Raw genomic sequence first — 18712 nt, forward strand, 5'->3', positions numbered from 1 at the left:
ATCCTTAAGAAAATTTTACATGATTGCTCTTTTCGTAGTCCTAACAATTTTGGGCCGAGAGCTCCGCTCCCAAAACCCTAGGAAGAGACACTGCCTCCTTCACTTTCGCAACTCTAGGTAGCGCAATAGAATACAAGACATTTATATAAGTCCGAAACTTGAAATACCAAAATTGGCATTATGATCCCCTTTTTTGGGTATAGGACGTATACAATACTTTCCTAATGATCAATCGTAAACCAAATTCAATACATCTATCACAACATCAAATTGCATATAGAAAGTTTAATGTATTAGACAACAAGTGCTGGACAGGGAATGAAAAGTTTTTCAATTGATGCATTTCACCTATAAGAACTCCAAGCCCCAAATCATATACTTATAATGAAACAGAGCCACTACATTGTAAAAATGAAAGAGTAATCATTTAAATACTTTGGATGGTAATAAATAGTAGACACAAGATGACAATAACAAAAACACAATGGTAAGCTATCTTACCTTATTTTAGAGTCATTCTTCTTCACAAGAATTTTACATAGTTTTAGAATTTTTTCGTTACAAAATTGTCCATTATTGGACCAAGAACTGATGAATAGCTTTAGAATTTATTGTTAAAAAAATTGTTTTATTACTAGAGTTTGAAATGCAGTTGGGAATTTTTTTCCCTTAATTTGATTATAAGACACTCAAAGATAATTATTTTCGAAGCAATAACATCCTTGCATTATTCAAAAGAAATTACATAATAAAGACATAAAAGTTACAAATACAAGTAAAGCATAAATTATAGGTTCTCTAGAATTTTACCTAAATTATATATCTGCTACTAAAATAGAGTACAAACTTTGTCTCACATCCTTGATAACTCGAAAATAAGCGACTCTCCAAGTCTTCTTAAAAACTAAAATACCAAACACACCCCAAAAGCCCACCATGACTCCTAGTGCCATACTTAAATAAAAGCTTTCCATTTCAATCCCAAGGTCATCTTTACCTTCTTGTATACCATCACTATCATTAGAATGTTGAGATACTTCACCTCATTTCTGGTACTCCGTTAAAGGAGGTCCATAAAGTCCTTAGTTTCCTGACATAGCTTAACTTACTGAAACTTTGGAGCTGAGTGCTTGTAGGAATTTTTCCTGACAAGTTGTATGACAAATTCAAGTGCTCCAAAAAATTTAAATTGGCAATGCTTTGGGGAATGACTCATAATAGTTTTTGTACTGAGAAATCAAGGGATTCCAATGAATTTATGATGCCTATTTTCTCACGGAGAGGTTTTCGTACCCAAAAACCGTAAGGGATAAAGTGGTCTGTTTTCCCAATGGTTATTGTTTCGAGGGGTCGAGATTTGATCTTGATATTTGGTGTTACACAACTTGGGCTTGTATGAAGTTGGCATTAGCCAACATGACACTTAACATCTTTTTGTGCCATTCAACTACTTTAAGTCGGGTTTTTGTCGTGATCGGGATCCCATTGACCGTTGATAAAAAAGGAAAATTTGTTTGCAACGTCGAACACTATAAATCCACTTCATCAATTTCTTTCTTTCTCTTATTCTTCTTCTTCTCTACATTTCATAAAAAGAAAATAGTTGAATCAAAAAGTGGGTTTTGACCACTTCAACCCAAGATTTCGTCAACTTAGAGTCCAAACTATTCTTCGACAAAAAAGGAAAAAATGATGTTATTATCGAGATTTTCGAAACCTCCAGATTTTTTTTCAAGATCCACAGTATCCAAGTCTAGTTTTGTTCAATTTTTGCACCATTTTTCTTGATTTTTGTGCACATTTTTTTTACTTTTAACAACAAAAGTAGGTATGGGGGCTTATAATTCTTATTAGTAATCGAAGATTTCAAAAATGCATTTAGGGTTGTAATCAAATTTGTGATTTTATTTCAAAACTTGGGATTTTATTTTTTTTATTTCAAATTCATGAGAAATATATATGTTTGATGTGTTTTAAACATGTTTCATAATAATGTATATGTGGGTAGGTTCACCAGTTCGGTCCTGTACCACTACCAAGATCTCGTTTTAATCCAAATTTTATAGTTTTTTTTAATCTAGATGATAAAAGAAATTTTAAAAGTTAAAAACTGATTTGATATTAAATGAATTTACATTGATTTGATAAATATCGAAAAAAGAAATGATATTTTTGAAAAGTTTGAAAAATACTAATATTGAAAAAAAAAAGATGGATGAAACAATAAAATGTCAGAATTACACCTAAGGGGTAATATCTGCATTTTACATTATTGTGAGATGTGTGGGTTGATGAACAGATATCCAAGATTAATTTATTTTCTGTTGTCACGAGGTGACTTGCATGTTTATTTACTTTTTATTAACACGAGACATTATTTAAATTTGTGCAAGAGTGCACTATACTATACTATTATTAAATTTAGCTTGGGTGGGCATAATTGCATAGTAAAAAACTGGATATCCATTTTCAACACTATGATGTTAATTTCTTTTATATATATATATATATATATATATATATATATATATATATATATATATATATATATATATGTGTGTGTGTGTGTGGTGTGTGTGTGTGTGTGTGTGTGTGTGTGTGTGTGTGTGTGTGTGTATGCATCTATTTTGTGAACTGTTAAAGAGTTTGTAAATATCTAAAGGGATAGTCCATCATAACATCCAGATTGATATACTATCTTGGGATGTATGGTGTAGACAATCAAACTCATATGTGGTATTTGACACGTATGAAAATGACATTTCAATTGGAATCTAGGTTCAATCTTTTCTATTTTTTTTAGTGAATGTGTAATGTAAAGGTGGTTGTACACGAGTAAAGATGTATAATGGGAATCACATGTAAGCCTGATAGGCATAAACAAAGATGACTAGTCAGTGATCACTAGTATAAAGTAGTCGAACGTTTTGACAAGTTGTGAAGAGACATGTTTTCTTATGGTCACAATCAAACGGACAATTTGAACCAGATAAATGATTACCCAAGTGTAGTAAGTTGCAATGACCGACCACAATTAAAAACTAATGATGGAGTTCCATACCGATAAAATATTGGAGTACGATGTCCCGATTATGAGCTATCTAGTTGTATAATTCCAACTTTCTAATTCCACTACTCCACCATTGTGTATTATATATCTATTATATTATTTTGAATTATAATATGAAAAACATGTTTACTATTTCAAATTTATTAATTTGAATTGTATAAAAAGAAAATGTTATAGTATGAATACTATTGATGTATGTAATGTGAATTTCAACTATTTAGTTGCTCATCCTTAATTATATGTACTAGTTAATCATATATTATTTTGTAAAACTCTATATGTATATAAATGACATAGTAGATTTACTTGTTCATGCTAGGAGATGTTATTAGTTAGAATTGTTTGTTTACATACTAGATAACCCTTATTGCTCACATTTTTTTTTTATAGTTTCAAATCCTACATTTGATAAGGCATGTATAAAGCAAGCTAGTGAGGATTATCTGGTAGGTAAGATAGATGACTAGAGTCCATTTTCTGGTGAGTACTAGGGCTATACCTACTAGTTGCATCAGTTTGTCGAAGTTGTATCATAGGTTTTGATGAACATTAGGATTCCGTTAGGGAAATGAGATTCTGTAAAATCATGTATATTATTTACTTCTTTCGTACTCTGATCTACTTTACGTTAGTATATGTATATAGACTTCTACTATTTTTCTATTTATGTAAATAGACATGGTATTATTTATATCATTTATTAGGTGAAACAGGTATTTTAGTGCCTTGGAATACTAATATAAATAGAAAAAATCATGCAAAGATTCGAAAAGCCACTTAGTACCTCGAGATATAACATGGGGTCTTGTGTTAGTGTTTAGGCTCTACTACTACTGGTAGTGGTGTCTTAGAGGTACTCATGGTGAATGAAGATACAAAAAAAGATACTTATGGTGGATGAAGGTACTCATGGTGGATGAAGAGGTACTCATGTTATATAGAGGCTTCTCAAGATGTTTGTACTTTTTTCACTTGGCCACCTATGGATACAAAAGACCAAGTGTCAATGTTTTGTTTATAAAAAAATAGGATACATGATGTTTATTAGGTCGAGTTAAGTTATCTATAAGTAAGTAATTTTTAAGGAAAAAACGTTCTTTAGTGCAAAGTCGTTGTCAGCACGAAGCTGGGTAGGGTAGATCAGCACGGAGTTGGGTTACGTAAGTTGGCAGCAACGTAGAGCTGGTATCAGCACGAAGATGGATTGTGTGTTTCTGAAAAAAGGAGGTTACATCAGCATAGAGCTAACATCAACACGGAGCTGGAAATATTTTCTTAGAAGTTTGGTAAGAGAGTTCATCAACACAGAGCTAATATCAACACAGAGTTGGAAAAAAATTTCATTTTCTAAAAAGGCTTCATCAACATAGAATTAGGGGAAAGTTTGTAGAAAAAAAGATTTTGTTAATCTAGGATTGAACGTGATTCCTTACATTAGGGCTTCATGTCCCTTAGTTGATTTTGAAAAGGTTGAGATATTTTTGGAAAGAACTTTGTACAAGAAAAAGGCATGGGGCCTAATTTAGTAAATATGATAATTTTTATCATTTTGATGAAGGATTATAGGCTTGATCTGGGTTCATTGTTGATTGTTGACCTCACTGGGGTCTATAAAGGTAGTGGATCCGATTGAACTTCCTTGGGGTTGATAGATCTGTTAGGGGTCCATGGGACAAAATCGAGCTCTTAAAGGGCCCACAAAAGTAGTAGACCCGATTGGGGTTCACATGCATCGCGTAGAAACACCTAGTCCTTGAGTTTGAGTTAAGTTGGGGAGTTGATGCGATTTACTTCAAGACAATTTTTTTAGCATGGTTGGCAGACCTCCTTTTGGGGGTCAAGACTTGGATGGAATGGACCCTATTTGTACTCGGGTCGTGAGGTTGATTCAGTTGGTTGAGGAACGTACTTCAATCCCATAAAGTGCAATGGGCCCGTTTGAGGCCTAATGACAAGCGATGTCTTAGTCGATTTTGATTCGGCTGGTTAAAAAATGGTTGGTCATCTTAGAAATCGTGGGTATAAGGATATTGTTTTAATTTTCCAAAACTAGAGAACTTCTTGAAGTCTTCGATTATTGGGCTTCTCCAAAAGTGGCATCACTCAAAACAGTGGTTAGGAGGCCCAAGAATCTAATTTGTGCTCATTTATGTGCTTTGGAATTAGTGCTGGTCTATGTTGGAAGCACTGATGAAACATAGACTACTAAATCCGTGTTTGAATCATAGATAAACACTTCTTTGGTTTAACCGTGTTATGAGCACAGACCAGTAAGAAATCTAAACTTCTAGAATTGACAAAAACTGATTTCCTGGCCCTTGTTTTGGATGTCTACCTACTGGTCACTGGTTTTTCATGTAATTCTCTATTTGTTTTTTTTTTTTGAACATGATGCAATTAGAAAAAAAAAAGGATCCTCCCCTTTTACCTAAGGGGAAAAAGACAAACAAAAAATGAAAACCTATGATCTATACAAGTGCGTCTTCTTGGACTTACATCTTGGGCTTTGAGACCCTAAAAAAATACAACTTGATATTGGGGGTCGATGTGTTCCCTTGGAACGTGTGTCCTAGCACATCTAGTTAGGCATATGCATGCAACTAATAGGTGGATTACAGTTACCCGATCTTCAAACCTTGATGCATACCTAGGTACACATGTCATAAGTTGGAGTTCAAATTTGATGTGTTCATCTCCGACACTTGAAATAATTGATATCAAACCAAAAAACTACTACGTATTTTGGGTTTTATATTTTGAGGGTGGGGTGGTTCGTGGGGTGGGCTATGAATTGCAAGTGCACGTGCATTTTTTTCTTTTCATTTTTCATCAACCCTCTTACAAGCATTTGATTCAAAAGAAAAAAAAAAACATAAACAAATATTACAATATTTTCACCATTGCAAAAGAAACATATACAACACAAACAAGGTTAGAAGCGAAAGATATTGTTTTTGTTTTTATTTTGAAATTGACTAAGTCAACAAAAATATTGAACCTAACATCCCCAGTGGAGTCGCCAGCTATAAATACATGATTTTATAATCATAAGTTCACCTCTATGAGGATTTAGAGTCGTCACCATTCTTTTTATAAATGGGTGTAAATGGTCATCTAAAAAGTATTTTTTGAAAAAAGTAACATTTTAGCATCATAGTGACTCTTGTACGGATTAAGACACCGATTCACCTAAGATCTAGGTAAAGGTTCAGTTAAAGAGAGGGGAAGGTGTTAAGTACCTCTATCACTTTATCAAAGGATGGTAACCTTAAAAATGTGGTCATTTTTCATAAAAAAACAGAATGAAAATGGTCGAATGATCGACAATTTGTACCCTTAAACGTAATGGCTTTGTTATCGGTTTAAATCGTAAAAAATCATCTCATTGAAATAGATGAATCTCATCAAAATTTTGTCTTAGGAACTTAATTTTGAAAAGTGTTGGCTAATAGCTATGGGTCCATTCTCATGGGTTGAGAAGGGTTGAATCACCGATGAAAACTAGTTGAGTAGGGCATGTGCAAATCGTGTTTAGGGGTTTAAAATAACTTTATTTGAAAATGATTACAACTCGTATACCTTTAACTGAACCTAGGTCCGATTTACTATAGGTAGGGGAGGGTATTCATGGCATCTTATGGCTTTCTAAACAAAATTTTAAAAAAATAAGGAAGGGAAGTAGAAGAGGGAGATAGAGAGGGGGATATAATGTATTTCTTTAACCCACCTTGAGGTCTTGATTTCTTTTCTTCCTTCCTTCTTTTTCCTTTTCTTCTTAGGTCCTTTAAAGAATTTGTGAGTTTTTTTTTAGATAAAAGGAAGTAGTGAAAGAGAAGAAGAGTTGAGTAGAGAGAAGTTGAGAGGTTTTTTATTATTATTATTTATTTATAGAATTTCTTAAGGCCTTAAAATCATGAGCTTTTTTGATAGGGATGGGGGGTTAGGGGTTTATAGGTTTCTTGTTGGTTTTATGGTTAAAAATGTCAAAGGTGGAAGGTTGAAGGATAATGACATGATGTGTAAACAATAGAGGGTTGTTATTTTGAGGTTAGAGAAGGGTATCTATGGAAGGTAATGGAGATTGGTCACTCTTGACCCAAGTAGGTTGGATTTTTCAACCCATATGGGTTGAGTGTTAGGTGGGGTTAAGGGATGTAGGTGTTAATTGAAGAAATGATTGTGTAAGGGGGTAGTTGTGGATATTTTGGGAGGGTGGAGAAGATTGTGACAAGTGTTCAAAAGAGGTATGGGGGTGTGTGTTAGGTGAATTGATTAAGGAGAAATGGTATGAGTTGGGTTATTTTTGATGGGATGATGGGAGTAGGTTATGACATGGGTGTATGTTAAGTGTGGTTGGTTAGCTTTTTGAGGATGATGATGAGGTTGGGTAGAAGAATTTTAAAGGTAAGTGGTGGTAAGGACAAGTGCCCCCTTTGATGATAAAGTGTTGCATGGACCTTGATTGGTTGCCATCTTGGGTATGAGTATGGATAAAGATATGGATTTGAGTTTGGGCTTGATTGGGTTTGGCTTTAATAAGTTTTTGACTTGGTGAAGACTTAGGTTTTAGAATTGACTTGAGTATAGGGTTTGGGTTAGAGTTGGGTTGCATTGGCTTAAGGTTAGGTTGGGTTAAGACATTGGCTAGGCTTGTTTTAAGGTGAAGCTAAAATGGGTTTTAGGGGGTTGAATATTGGTGGGTCTTAGGTGGGCTTAGAATGTGGTTGAGTTCGGGGTTAGACGGGTGAAAGGTTGAGGAAGTGGTGGGCTTAGAAGACCTTATTATTGGTCAATAGGATTTTTTAGGAGTTTTAGGACATTTTGATCTGATAAAAATGTTGATTTTCGGGGATTTGGACTTTTTAGGTTAGAAAAACGATCTTTTTGGGTCCTTTTGAGTGGGCCCGTTCAAATTGGGGTGTTTACAGTATCTCTATGCAAATTTGTCAATGAAACTTTTCATATTCCATAAATAAAAATCTGTTTTGGAGCATAGGTGCGCAAGTTCCTATATTTATTTTTCAAATAAACAATATTGGTAATGATGATATGTCAATTTTTGTTGTTTTGCTTTTCGAATATTTTCAAATTTTATTTAGCATGAACCCGTTAGGTTGGATCAGGGCTTAATTGACTTAGACTTGATAAGGGTATAGGACTTGTCCAAGCACAATCCGCCTGTTTGGGGTCAGGTTAGGGTTCAACCAAGTCTGGCATGAAGCGACCCATTGTAAGCTATGTGTTTTTGAGATATGAGAGGAAAACATGCGAAAATCTACGTAAGCAATTCATTTGTTGTTCATTTAATAGCTTAACACCCTCATTTGTTAACAACTAACCCCTACTCGTCCATCGAGAATGCTTGATTTCACCACAGTTTAGCCAAACTACAGACCTATAAAGAGTTAAAACTCAAACACTACTTGATCATAGATCATCGTACGAAATTAGTCCAACTATAATTCTTCGTACGAAATTTGTCCAACCAATTTTTTTTTTTTCAATCACATAGGTTTGATTTCATCAGATCAAAATCTGCCAATTCATCTTTTGATTTGCAAAAACATTAAAAAAATGCCATTAGAAACTAATAATTTCTTAGAATGGTGCACCCGGTCATCAAAAAAAGAAAAAAAGATTCATTTCGTGCCTTTGTTTAATCATGATTATAATGCTCTTCCCTCACTGAATACATATCCAATCGTTGAGGACTGGTCCAGACCATGGCAGACATTTTAAGGCCCAATGGATACTACTTGGCCCACCTATTCTTGATATTGCTATCGATGGGCCGGCCTGGTTCTAGATGGGCCAACTAAAATATATCTATGTCCAAGCTTGTCATATTCTGACCCATTTATGGGCCAAACAAGGACTACCCGCAAAATTTTCTTACGTATACTTTATTAAGGTATGATATCTACACTATACTTTAGATAAATTTTAGATATAAGTTATCAGGATGGAAGCGCCCAACGGGCTTAGCTTCCAAGTTTAAATCTAGTCCGATCTGATAAATATATGGGCCTAAAACATTACCCAAACCCAATCCACAATGTGCCGAACAAATTCAAAGCCCGGCCCATTGAGAATCCTGGATCAGGACCCCAAATATAAAAGTTTAACCATCAACAAATCTCTTAAGCCGAATGAGACACAATTGAAGAAATTAAAAAAAAAATTATAACATCAAGATATTATCATTAAATCCCATATTAATTAAATAATATTTATAAATCAAATCATAAACAACCATAAGATTAGAGAAATTAATCATAGGAATACAAAAAATAGCGTTTTTATAATTTTTATTTTTTAAAAACAAATTTAAAACATAAAAAAAGTGTTTAAAACCTAAAAATGTGTTATTTTATTTTATTTTATACTGTTTTAATTGTTGGAATTACAAAATGCATTTTAAATGAAACTTTTTCAAAAAAGGGAGTTTTTTATTTTTATTTTTTTAATACTAATATTAGACAAATTGATGACAAGATGAGATGAGAAATACGAGTTTCATAAGGATCACTATCTTGTGAATCACTAGGAAATATCTTTCCCTCCACAATTTGGTGAATTTTGAAATACCTCCCCATGTTTCCAAAATGATGACATACCCCTTGGCATTAGTCTTCTTTTATAGATTAATGAAAAATTACTTCAATACCCTTGTCATCGCCATCACCATCTTGCCATTATTATTATCAATATCGTCATCATTTTATCCAAATCCAAAGAAAACTTAAGGTTTGAAAAAGTAAATTAATCAAGGGTTTTTTAAGACCATTTTAATCATTCTATAACAGAAGACCGAGGTCAGAATGCAAATCATCATTTTGAAAACATATAGGGTTAGTTAAAATTTTTTTATTAAACCATGGAAAGGACCACGTGTTATATAAAGGTGACAACCACTTCAAAAAATTTTCAAGGATTTACATTCACCAACCAAGCCTTCATGAATGCTAGAAGACTAGAATTCACCAAATAAGTTGAATCTTGGTGTTTAGGTATGGTTGTCTGATCCATAAATCTGCCACGTGGAAAAATATAGGGGAAGTCGAGATGGATAATATTCCTCATCTCTTAATTTGCACATTTTCAGGACTAATTATCCTTTTTATCTATCTACATTCAATTTAAGTGTATGTCTATAAAGGTAATTCCTCAAATTACTCGTGGCGTAAGTTATTATCATTTTCATAAATAAATAAATAAATAAATTACTCAAATGGTATAAATATTTAAATAACATGGTTATTTGAGTAATTTGGACAGAATTCGTAATTTTAATTTTCCCAATAAAATTACTGAACCATATATATTACGAAATCGGGCATATAATTGTGCCTTTTTCGAGTGATCTTTTATCAATCCTTGATCAGGATAGTAGAGGTATGTGCCCTTGTCGACATTGTTTTTAAGAAATAATAATAGTAAAATTAATTAATTAAGAGAGCTACTATTGGCATCCATAATTCTACTTATTATAACCTAATTAAAAATTAAGAAAATAAGTGAATGGATGAGAATAAGTAAAAGTGAGGTGCCAATAGAAACTCTCTCATTTTTATTTTATTTTTTCTAGATTTCTATCTTTTGACTTTGGGATTTTATATGAGCCTAATCATAATTTTAAACAATTATTGAAATTGTTTGAACGAGTGTTATAATGTTTTGTAATTTTGACTTTATAATTTGAGCCAAACCTTTTATAATGTTTAAAGAGTGTTTAATCTTTAATTGAGGTGTGATAAATAATATAAGAAATAATAAGTAAAAGTTGGTTAGATGATAATAACTGTTCTCCTAATTTAAAAAAAAAAAAAAAAAAATTACTCAATGAACTCTAACAATGAGATTTCTTTCTTACCCCCCTAACCCAATAGTTCATCGAGTAAACTTTTTTCCTTCTTAATGCCCTCTCACCCCACTTACGATTGGTAAGATCGATGATTCAAACCATTGATATCAGCTTTAGATCCAATCTTCAAGAATGGCCTTTTACAATGTTGAGATCAATAATTATACATCATTGATCATGATGTTTGAACATGAATCATTGAGATTAACGATTTATATTATTAAAATCAACTTTTTTAACAATCATTGATCTCAATATTTGAACATGAATAATTATGACAAAGAATCAAATTGTCAAGCTCGACAAATTGAATGGTTGATCTCAACAATTTGAATCATCAATTTTGAAGATTTGAGTTTATCATATCTAGGGGTGACTAGTGCATAAAACTGGTCATTTTTTGCAAAATACTCGGGCAATATTTTATAGGACAACCTCTCCCCTATTAATTAGTTAGTTCTATTGTTATTGTTTTTTTATTCTTCTATTTTTTGAAGAGTACATATACATGCATGTGCACCTAACATACTATTTATTCCTCATCTCTCATGTCAAATCACATCAAATTGGACTGGAATAAGTTGTTTTAAGGGTGAATTACCATTACGTGAGCTGAAAATGACTTATTTATGATTCTGACTCATTGTTCGATTTAATTTTCAAAACGTGAACAATTATATTTTTATTAAAAAATAATAATTCAGAACAAAGTGACTATTTCGTAGGTTTAAAATGGAATTATTACTTTAAACCTGCAAAATAGTGACCTTTAAAACCTCCGAATTTGTTATGATTCACGTTTTGATAATTAAAATGAACAGTAAATCAGAAACGTAAATTCGTCAAAAGTTAATTACTTTTTTGTAAATATCTATTGTTTTAATCACAAATATTATGGTGAAATGGTTAGTGTTTGGCATCCTATCTACTTTGTTAAACATGTCTATACTTCGTCACTACATCGTCATTGAATTTGTTTCATTTCTTTATGTGAATAGTCATCAAAGGTCAAACCTATTGTCACTGCATCGTCACTTCTAAGTATGTCTAGGTAAACTCTTAAACTCGGTTGAGCCCACCAGGTTCGATATGTCATAAAGAGTTGATTTACTGAGTTGAAAAACTCTTCGAATCAATTAAAAAACTCGAAGGGTGGTCAATGGACCGGATAAGAACTGAAACCCAATCCATATCAATCCAATAACTCTGGGTCCATATCAAGAATCTGGATTCTGATAATGATCCAATTTGATAACTTATCGGTTTGGTTTGGATCAATCATACCTCAATCCTGAATTCAATAGAGAAACGATAGCATAATTTGCATTATATTTTATATACTTGTAGCAAATTAAATTGAATTGAATTTGGACCGAACAAAAAATGTTGATTTTTAGTACTAAACTGATCCAACTCAGGTCAAGAGATATCAAACCATATCCAACTATTTTTTTTTTTTTTTTTTAATTTGGATCATAAAATACAATTTTCGATCACTCAGATTTCAAGTCAAGTTCGACCCATTTTATGCCCTACTATTCTCAGTTGAGTTCTCTAGTGAGTAGTTTAGATGTATGAATGGATTGAAATTTTCGAGTCAACTTGTCAATCAACGTCGTTTGTATACGTCATTTTCTTATTCTCTTAAGTACCATAAAATGACACGTCGAAGATCAAAATTTTCAAATACTTAAACCTAAAAAACATTGAAAATTAGAGTTGCATGGACTTCAAAGTTGTACAACCATTTCAATCTTTTGAAGAAAATGATCCTCGAAACACTTGGAATAGCAAGTAAGAAAAAGATGTCAAAGGGGTTTGGTAGCCAATGGGATAAAGCATTTGATGTTGGTTACCCAAACGCAAAGACTTAGGAGTATAAACTAATGGTGGTTGGTGGTGGGGGTGGTCTTTTGAATGTTTGTTTCAGTATCCAACTGCATGGGCCACAGGTGTTTCTATGTTTTGTCTTTTATGGATCTCTCTCGAAATCAAGGAGGTATGATTTTGGGCGGGTGACCTAAACATCACATGAATATGGCCACAAGAGTGGACTTAATTGGGCGCCTCCATCAATTTAAACAAAGATTAAAAAAACCTATTTGGAATCAAAAGAGAATTAAAATAGTAATAAATAAATTTTTTAAAAAAAGAGAAATGATTGTATATAGATTCTTACACAAACAATCAGTGTAATAGATTCTCATAAATGAGTATTTTGATTATTATCTTGTGATTCATGACCGAATTGAATGGAGGAACAAGTTTCTTTTAATCAAGCCTGCATGTTTAGTAAAAAAAATATGAATTTTACACCCTATAATGGTGAAGCTAGGGATATATCATTCTGAGTGAATTTTGAGTCATGAGATAGACAGAGATGATGACATTTAAAGGTTGAAGTGACGAATAGGGTAAAAACGATGAATGCATTTGGTTATTTTTTCACCAATTTATTAATAAAGACCAAGGTCAAAGGGGTATTCTATCAATCTAAATATTTAGAAGAACATCTTAATATAATAACATGTGGAGGGGGTGTTAAGAAATTAAGGAAAAATAACGTAATTTGTTGGTTCGCTAACTTTTATGTATCACAAGCGAATTGTACCGCAAAGTAATTTGAATGGAATAGATTTGCCTTTCGGTACCTCTTTAACAAATTTGGTAACCCTAGTTCTATAACCATGCCATGCCAGCTAGTGAATTTTGAGTGGCTTTTTTCAAGTCAGTTTATCACGACTCAAAGAAAAAATATAGGTAGAAATGTTAGATGAACCCACATTGTTTGGTTAGATCATGTTTATCATTTTAGGATTATTTTTTGTTTGACTAGATCAAGCTTATCTTATTCACCGAACATATGTTCATCATTTAGGATTTTACCATTGAAATTTATAGAATTGAATGGATTCTTCGTCCTTTAATTACTTATTTTCATTAGGAATCACCTCATCCATTAAGTAACTCTGACTCTTTCTTCTTCTTCTTTTAATTATAAACGACCTCCAATGTAATCTTGAAGTAATCATGCAAAACCAAGTTTTAAAACTGGCCTTTTCATGTAATAGGTGGAAGTGAAAGCTCTTGATTGAGTTTCTACACATATTTTAATTCAAATACATTCATTTCTTAACATAAAATATGAAGAAAAAAAAATTAGGGTTTTCAACTCTGTACGGGGGTAACATTAATTTTAATATTTTATAAGGGGTAACAAGAAAACTAAATTAGTAATATCCCAACCACCACTCCCCAATATAAATATTAAAGTTAGTGTTACCTCCTCCACAAAATTGAAAACCCTAACTTTTTTTAAGGAGATAAAGGTTTAGGATTGGAAATATGTGTATAAATTCAATCGTGACTTTTCATTATAACCCATTACACAAAATGAGAGTTTTTAAACACATTTTTTCATGATTTCTTCAAAATTGCAACGGAGGTTGACCCAGTGATGAAAAAAACCTGATGAACAAAATCCTACAAGATGAAATGATTTAATGAAGAAAACAAATTAACTCTATACCTTGATAATATGTTTTTTTATATATCTTTTTAAAAGAAATTAATGACATTTTAGTAATTTATCTTAGGAAACTATTTGGAATAAAATCAAACTTTCATTGTTACATTATAAACAATCAATGATGTTGAGTTTTGGTCAAAGGGAGTAGAGCATGTCTTACATTTCGTGCCCGAGAGTGGCTTAAAAAGAAATTTTCCTAATTTTTAAATTAAAACTTTGATGATGATGATGATGATGTAATAAATAAAGATTTCTATTAAAAGCAATTTAGTAAATGCTATTGGGGATAATTTTTTTACTTTCCTTGAGGTGATAGTCTTGCCTCAAAATACAAGTCCATCGTTAGATGTAAATATATATATTTAATAACATAGACCAACCATAACAAACGAATTCTGGACCCGAGTTACAGTGACGGTTGGTACTTTTATCCAAAATAATTGTTGCTTCACCGCTCAAGCAACAATTATGCGACTTACTTGCGCAATCAATACAAGAGTGGAGACTAAAATTAAGGGAAATAAGTACTAAAGTTCAACCTAAACAAGAACCATACAAGGGAGGAGAAATTTATGCAATTAATTTTATGTCATAAAAATTTAAACTGCCCTAATTAACCATGGTCACAAAGTCGGAGAAACGCTGTTAATATAATATATTACGGGCAGTTTTTTAAATGCCTCAAAGACATTATTTCAGTGGTGGCTCTAAAGAAACGCCTTGTATTTTAGACATTGCTGACGGTTTATAACCGCTAGTAATAGAAGTATACACTTACACAAAAGTGTTTTGTCGGTATTTCATAACCGTTGGTAATTGTACCAAAAATCACCGTAATTAATGACTAAAATTAAGGGAAATAAGTACTAAAGTTCAACCTAAACAAGAACCATACAAGGGGAGGAGAAATTTATGCAATTAATTTTATATCATAAAAATTTAAACTGCCCTAATTAACCATGGTCACAAAGTCGGAGTATGGGTTTAAATCCGTAAGGGAAAACTTTGGAAAACATGTCAAAAATAGAAAAAGGACGAGAAAAAAAAGGACGAAAATATAAGATTACTACGTATCAAATCCCACATTTTAAAAAAAGATAAAATATTAAAATTTTTGTCCTAAGTGCAAAAAAATGTGAAAAATAGGATAAAGTCAAACAAGAATGGGGAAAAATCGACGATTTGTGTTACAAATGAAAAAAATAGGGTTTAAAAAAAGTATCATTTTAATCATCAAAGATGCAAGTCGTGTTTTATAAGTATTTTTTTTTTTCAAAAAATCGCTGATTTTTGTTACTATAGCTCTAATAGTGATTTGGGTGTCCGAATTAATATGCTTTTGCATTTACACTCTTGGCACTAATTGAACTCATAATCACTACTAACCTGCACAAAATCCCGAGCGGGTGTCTCAATGGAAATTTCGAATCCAATTAACAGTGAGAGTCCGTAGGTTGTGAGTTCGATACCTAGCTTAAGCAGTATTTCCTCAGGGCCACCATGAGGGCATAGCCTCACTTACCCAGTGAGTGTGATGTACGGGCGTTGAATATGCCTTGACTCTTTCGATCCCCCTAATCGGACGTAAGTTCAACATCCTGCTCATAAAAAAAAAATACTAAACCGTACATAGTGAGGTGTATTGGAAACTATAACATCCACATATACAAGGGGAATATCACCCTAACAAAAAAAAAAAAAAAAAAAAAAATTTAAACTCTTCATGTAATATGAGTCGTGCATCTTACATTTGCTTTTATATATTATGATCCTTATAAAGAGTAAAACAATCGATGATATTACTTATAGAAAGTTGATATGGCTTTTAAAAATTGAAGTCAATCTTTGTAAAGCACCCTTAAATCATGGCTAAACCACTATGTAAAGAAAAAATACATAATAATTATTATTAATTTTGCAACTAAGTATAGGATCCAATAAAATATTATTCTTGTTGGAATGAGTCAAACATGCGTGATTTTATTTATAAGGCCAAAAAAAAGTCTTTGTACGAGAGTGATAACTCTAGAATTTTGAAAGAAAATTTTAGGGCTTATATTATTGCTCATGGAAAATGGTTTTCCCCGGAAATTAAGTAGGCGTTTGGATAGGACTCCTTGGCTACTTCTGACTCTTGCGGGGAGTTAGAAGTCGTTTGGATGTGTTTGTATGAATTACTCCCTCGAAGAGTTACTCCGCGCAAGAGCAAGAAATTACTCTTTATGAAGAAGTCAAGAAAACCTATTTCTCAAAACTCTTCTTGCGGGGAGTCAAAATCTAACGATTCGTTTTACCAAAATACCCCTACCTTTATTAATTTTCTATGAAAATATTTCTAATTCATTTGTCCTTAAATCAAACAAAAGAAACATTTATTAATATTAAATTTTTTTTTTTAAATTTTGAGTATAATGAATTTAAACACATTATATTAATATTTAATATTTAAAATATTATATTAATAATTATTATATTATATTATATTATATTAATATTATTATATTATATTAATATTATAGTTAAAATGTCAAAAATAATATAGTTTGAAAGCATATTATGACACTAAAAGACAGTCTGTCAATTTTTTTTTTTAAAATTTTAAGTATAATGGATTTAAATACATTATATTAATATTTAATATTTAAAATATTATATTATATTATAATAATATTTATTATATTATATTATATTAATATTTATAGTAAAATGTAAAAAACAATATAGTTTGAAGGCATATTATGACACTAAAAGACAGTCTGTCAATTTTTTTTTATAAATATTATGTCATATTATGTTAAAAACAGTCAGTCAATTTTTTTTTAAAATTTTAAGTATAATGGATTTAAACATATTATATTAATATTTAATATTTAAAATATTATATTATATTATATTAATATTTATTATATTATATTATATTAATATTTATAGTTAAAATGTAAAAAATAGTATAGTTTGAAGGCATATTATGACACTAAAAGATAAAAAACAGTAACTAGTATAATATAAGGGTATTCTGGTCTTTTTTCTAGAAGTCATGAGAAGTCAGTATGGTTCCCAAACAGACTTCCAGCACAAAAGTACTTCTGCCAGTACTTCATAGAGTTGATTGCCAAACGCCATTTCTGCACAGAATTACTTTTCCAGCTCCTCCATAGAGTACTTCAACTTATGTTCTTTGGAAGAGTAGTTCTGCTCCTGGTATCCAAACAGGCCCTAAATTTCTAGTGTATATAGCACATTTTCCTTAGAATCTATTCAATTTTCCGCCTCAAGTGATTTTTCACCATAAAAGAAAAATATTTTCCTACCCTACTCCCCTAGAAAAATAATTTTTCCACATCCTATTTTTTTTTTTTGGATGATTGGATATTCCTATAGATAGTAGATAACGGACCAGGCCTCTATATCGACTTTGACCAGTTTATAGACCGTGATCTTGTCCAAGGACTAGTCTTAGGGCACGTGCAATGCCTACACATCACACATACACTAGGTAAGTGAAGGTGTGCCCTCGTGGGAGGAATTATGTTCATACTAGGTATCGAAAAATAAAATTCAACTCTCTTTTGACATTATCCCATGAACAACAAAAAGGTGAATTTCATTTTTTCCATGATAATTTAAATTTTCTTGATCATTTTTCTAATAAATTTATGTTATTTCCTTATAAATGAATTCCTTACAATCATACCCACCCTCAATACTTGTCTAAGGGTCCAATGAAGGGCTGCTAGAAAAGTCCTCAAAGACTTGTGTAGAAGATGCATTAACGTGGTGACCATTTATTCTCCATGAATTTATGATTGATGAAAAAACACACTTCAATCATGTAAACGGTTGCTAGACAAGTCTTTTTAAAGACAATTCACTGGTTTGATTAGTGTGGTCACTGGCGAGTGGTGACCATTTATTTCAGAGTAATTTAGACTTGCATCCCCTTGACCTCAGTATTTTCTTTAGATCGATAATGAGAAAATGACCTGAATAACCTAATTCTCTACTCAAAATTTCTAGATTTTTCTCTAAAAAATATCACCTTCAAGTTCTTTAACATCTATGATAAATTAGTTTTAATCTAGGCAAATTTACCAAAACATGCATCACATTTTGACTATTTACCAATATGGTAAACTGTAGCAATTAATTCTAAAAACGGTAATTTTACCGTTTTTGGAATTAATATTTTTTATCAAAACAGTAAAAACAGTAAAATGCAATTTTTTTATATCGAAAATACCCTTTTTTA

This window comes from Akebia trifoliata, chromosome 1 (genome assembly GCF_017979445.1).
Source record: "Akebia trifoliata isolate Shusen 1 chromosome 1, ASM1797944v1, whole genome shotgun sequence".
Lineage (NCBI taxonomy): Eukaryota > Viridiplantae > Streptophyta > Magnoliopsida > Ranunculales > Lardizabalaceae > Akebia > Akebia trifoliata.